This window comes from Phyllobates terribilis, unplaced genomic scaffold (genome assembly GCF_046119375.1).
Source record: "Phyllobates terribilis strain yellow unplaced genomic scaffold, ASM4611937v1 Scaffold_9__5_contigs__length_417890890, whole genome shotgun sequence".
Classification (NCBI taxonomy): Eukaryota; Metazoa; Chordata; class Amphibia; order Anura; family Dendrobatidae; genus Phyllobates; species Phyllobates terribilis.
In genome coordinates this window covers 393,285,622-393,290,744 of record NW_027362769.1, presented here as the reverse complement: position 1 = coordinate 393,290,744, position 5,123 = coordinate 393,285,622, and the positions used below count along the sequence as shown (strand labels likewise).

Below are 5,123 nucleotides of genomic sequence, written 5' to 3'. Positions count from 1 at the left end.
CAGATGATAAGACCCCACCACCCTCCATATGACAGGACCCCCGCCCTCCAGAAGACAGGACCTCCCGCCCTCCAGATGATAAGACCCCACCACCCTCCATATGACAGGACCCCCGCCCTCCAGACGACAGGACCCCACCACCCTCCATATGACAGGACCCCCGCCCTCCAGACGACAGGACCCCACCACCCTCCAGATGACAGGACCCCCCCCGCCCTCCAGAAAACATGACTCCCGCCCTCCAGGGTAATAGGATCCCACTGCCCTCCAGGCGACAGGACCCCACCACCCTCCATATGACCCCCGCCCTCCAGATGAAAGGACCCCCCACCCGCCAGACGACAAGACCCCATACCGTCTGAACATGGCCCCACCGCCCTCCAGCTGACAGGACCCCCCTACCTCCAGAAGACAGGACCTCCCGCCCTCCAGACGACAGGACCCCCCGCCCTCCAGACGACAGGACCCCCGAGCCCCAGATGACAGGACCCCCGAGCCCCAGATGACAGGACCCCCGCCGTCCAGATGACATGACTCCCGCCCTCCAGGGTAATAGGAGCTCACTGCCCTCCAGGCTACAGGACCCCACCGCCATCCAGATCGAATGACAGGACCCCCACCCTCCCTTTTCGTGAGCATTTCCAGGAAGTGGACAGGCACAATGCAGAGATCCACACAGAAACAGACGCTGAGCTGTATGTACAGGTTTCCAGGATGGGCGCCACCATTGGTCACATTCGATGTCAACCTAGAGGACCCCTTTAAATCATGAAATCATGGCCTGTGCCTCACTCTGATCCAGGTACCACATTAGTTTTTCCGCAGCTGCCCGTGGAATGGTCCGCCAGTAACACTCCCACTCGTGGTGACTCTACACTTAGCTCTGTGCCCTCTCTAGGACCCTGCAGGTGACTTCGCCGGAGGAAGATTGTCCGCTGACGGCCGCCGTAGAGCTCAACTGCAGCGCCCGATCTCTATGGTTACGAGAGACGCGGAACGAAGTCTCACGAGATGTGGGGACCACGGAGTCTGGCGGAGGGTGAGGAGGAAAGAGGGGAGCACGGGGGGCGCTGCAGTGTGTGACCGGAGGGGGCGCTGCCGTGTGTGACCGGAGAGGGGCGCTGCAGTGTGTGACCGGAGGGGGGCGCTGCAGTGTGTGACCGGAAAGGGGCGCTGCAGTGTGTGACCGGAGAGGGGCGCTGCCGTGTGTGACCAGAGAGGGGCGCTGCCGTGTGTGACCGGAGAGGGGCGCTGCAGTGTGTGACCGGAGAGGGGGGCGCTGCCGTGTGTGACCAGAGGGGGCGCTGCCGTGTGTGACCGGAGAGGAGCGCTGCAGTGTGACCGGAGGAAGGCGCTGCAGTGTGTGACCGGAGGAGGGCGCTGCCGTGTGTGACCGGAGGAGGGCGCTGCCGTGTGTGACCGGAGAGGAGCGCTGCAGTGTGACCGGAGGAGGGCGCTGCAGTGTGTGACCGGAGGAGGGCGCTGCAGTGTGTGACCGGAGGAGGGCGCTGCCGTGTGTGACCGGAGGAGGGCGCTGCCGTGTGTGACCGGAGGAGGGCGCTGCAGTGTGTGACCGGAGGGGGGCGCTGCAGTGTGTGACCGGAGGAGGGCGCTGCAGTGTGTGACCGGAGGGGGGCGCTGCAGTGTGTGACCGGAGGAGGGCGCTGCCGTGTGTGACCGGAGGGGGGCGCTGCCGTGTGTGACCGGAGGAGGGCGCTGCCGTGTGTGACCGGAGGAGGGCGCTGCCGTGTGTGACCGGAGGGGGGCGCTGCCGTGTGTGACCGGAGGGGGGCGCTGCCGTGTGTGACCGGAGAGGGGCGCTGCTGTGTGTGACCGGAGAGGGGCGCTGCCGTGTGTGACCGGAGGAGGGCGCTGCCGTGTGTGACCGGAGGGGGGCGCTGCCGTGTGTGACCGGAGAGGGGCGCTGCCGTGTGTGACCGGAGGGGGGCGCTGCAGTGTGTGACCGGAGAGGGGCGCTGCAGTGTGTGACCGGAGGGGGCGCTGCCTTGTGTGACTGGAGGGTGTCGCTGCCGTGTGTGACCAGAGGGGGCGCTGCCGTGTGTGACCGGAGAGGAGCGCTGCAGTGTGACCGGAGGAAGGCGCTGCAGTGTGTGACCGGAGAGGGGCGCTGCCGTGTGTGACCGGAGGAGGGCGCTGCCGTGTGTGACCGGAGGGGGGCGCTGCCGTGTGTGACCGGAGAGGGGCGCTGCCGTGTGTGACCGGAGGGGGGCGCTGCAGTGTGTGACCGGAGAGGGGCGCTGCAGTGTGTGACCGGAGGGGGCGCTGCCTTGTGTGACTGGAGGGTGTCGCTGCCGTGTGTGACCGGAGGGGGCGCTGCCGTGTGTGACCGGAGGGGGCGCTGCCGTGTGTGACCGGAGGGGGCGCTGCCGTGTGTGACCGGAGGAGGGCGCTGCAGTGTGTGACCGGAGGGGGGCGCTGCAGTGTGTGACCGGAGGAGGGCGCTGCAGTGTGTGACCGGAGGGGGGCGCTGCAGTGTGTGACCGGTGGGGGGCGCTGCCTTGTGTGACTGGAGGAGGGCGCTGTAGTGTGTGACCGGAGGGGGCGCTGCCGTGTGTGACCGGAGGGGGGCGCTGCCGTGTGTGACCGGTGGGGGGCGCTGCCTTGTGTGACTGGAGGGGGGCGCTGCAGTGTGTGACTGGAGGAGGGCGCTGCAGTGTGTGACCGGAGGGGGCGCTGCCTTGTGTGACTGGAGGAGGGCGCTGCAGTGTGTGACCGGAGGGGGGCGCTGCCGTGTGTGACCGGAGGGGGCGCTGCCGTGTGTGACCGGAGGGTGTCGCTGCCGTGTGTGACTGGAGGGTGTCGCTGCCGTGTGTGACCGGAGGAGGGCGCTGCAGTGTGTGACCGGAGGAGGGCGCTGCCGTGTGTGACCGGAGGAGGGCGCTGCCGTGTGTGACCGGAGGGGGCGATTCAATGTGTGACCGGAGGGGACGCTGTGCTGAGTGTTATGAGCAGCACCAGGTACATAATAAAATGTTTACCATGTGCCCACTAATTAGTCATGTCCTTGTTATTGACAAAGGGGCGTGGTTATCAGGTGTGATATTGGGTCACATGACTGTTGGGTACCAGAGGCTGCGCACAGGAAGCGGTGCAGAGCGGTGACATTTCAGGCTCGGGGACATTTTTCTCTGCAGAGGATGAAGTTGCACAAAACTGACTGTTCTTCTCTTTCTCTCCCAGGATCCAGGAGCCGGAGGTGATGGCGGTGAGTATCTCACATCGTCCTGTGTGCGGATGATTGCGTCTCGCATCCCTCTGCGTGCGAATGATTGCGTCTCGCATCCCTCTGCGTGCGGATGATGGCGTCTGCGTCCCTCTGTGTGCGGATGATGGCGTCTCGCATCCCTCTGCGTGCGGATGATTGCGTCTCGCATCCCTCTGCGTGCGGATGATTGCGTCTCGCATCCCTCTGCGTGCGGATGATGGCGTCTGCGTTCCTCTGCGTGCGGATGATGGCGTCTGCGTCCCTCTGTGTGCGGATGATGGCGTCTGCGTCCCTCTGCGTGCGGATGATGGCGTCTGCGTCCCTCTGCGTGCGGATGATGGCGTCTGCGTCCCTCTGCGTGCGGATGATGGCGTCTGCGTCCCTCTGCGTGCGGATGATGGCGTCTGCGTCCCTCTGCGTGCGGATGATGGCGTCTGCGTCCCTCTGCGTGCGGATGATGGCGTCTGCGTCCCTCTGCGTGCGGATGATGGCGTCTGCGTCCCTCTGCTTGCGGATGATGGCGTCTCGCGTCCCTCTGTGTGCGGATGATGGCGTCTCGCGTCCCTCTGTGTGCGGATGATGGCGTCTGCGTCCGTCTGTGTGCGGATGATGGCGTCTCGCGTCCCTCTGTGTGCGGATGATGGCGTCTCGCGTCCCTCTGTGTGCGGATGATGGCGTCTCGCGTCCCTCTGTGTGCGGATGATGGCGTCTCGCGTCCCTCTGTGTGCGGATGATGGCGTCTCGCGTCCCTCTGTGTGCGGATGATGGCGTCTCGCGTCCCTCTGTGTGCGGATGATGGCGTCTCGCGTCCCTCTGTGTGCGGATGATGGCGTCTCGCGTTCCTCTGCGTGCTTATGATGGCGTCTGCGTTCCTCTGCGTGCGGATGATGGCGTCTGCGTCCTTCTGTGTGCGGATGATGGCGTCTCGCGTCCCTCTGTGTGCGGATGATGGCGTCTCGCGTCCCTCTGCGTGCGGATGATGGCGTCTGCGTCCCTCTGCGTGCGGATGGTGGCGTCTCGCGTCCCTCTGCGTGCGGATGATGGCGTCTCGCGTCCCTCTGCGTGCGGATGATGGCGTCTCGCGTCCCTCTGTGTGCGGATGATGGCGTCTCGCGTCCCTCTGTGTGCGGATGGTGGCGTCTGCGTCCCTCTGCGTGCGGATGGTGGCGTCTGCGTCCCTCTGCGTGCGGATGGTGGCGTCTGCGTCCCTCTGCGTGCGGATGATGGCGTCTGCGTCCCTCTGCGTGCGGATGATGGCGTCTGCGTCCCTCTGCGTGCGGATGATGGCGTCTGCGTCCCTCTGCGTGCGGATGATGGCGTCTGCGTCCCTCTGCGTGCGGATGATGGCGTCTGCGTCCCTCTGTGTGCGGATGATGGCGTCTGCGTCCCTCTGTGTGCGGATGATGGCGTCTGCGTCCCTCTGTGTGCGGATGATGGCGTCTGCGTCCCTCTGTGTGCGGATGATGGCGTCTGCGTCCCTCTGTGTGCGGATGATGGCGTCTGCGTCCCTCTGTGTGCGGATGATGGCGTCTGCGTCCCTCTGTGTGCGGATGATGGCGTCTGCGTCCCTCTGTGTGCGGATGATGGCGTCTGCGTCCCTCTGTGTGCGGATGATGGCGTCTGCGTCCCTCTGTGTGCGGATGATGGCGTCTCTTGTCTCCATCGTCTCGTGCTGTAATCGCACTGATGGTGACGATGAGAATTGGACATTGCGCCGTCTCCGGCGTCTGTTGCTGCCATTTCTCCTCACCATTGTCTCTTTCAGGCTCTGACGTTTCCCGCGGTCTCGTCCCCTGCGGCCCCTGCACTCAGCGTCCCTCTGCCGGGGGTGATATTTCTGGCCGTCTCGCTGTATCTCATTGTGCTGCTGCTTCTCCTCCTTATTCACCAGTGTCTC

At 65.2% G+C, this 5,123-nt stretch overlaps 1 long non-coding RNA gene across 1 annotated transcript; it reads left to right on the top strand.

Moving 5' to 3' along the window:
- Positions 1–214: 214 nt before the first annotated feature.
- On the top strand, positions 215–5,123 carry LOC141161245 (uncharacterized). The gene is made up of 4 exons (XR_012250630.1): positions 215–802; positions 899–1,039; positions 3,202–3,226; positions 4,992–5,123. It is a non-coding gene; the product is annotated as an uncharacterized lncRNA (long non-coding RNA).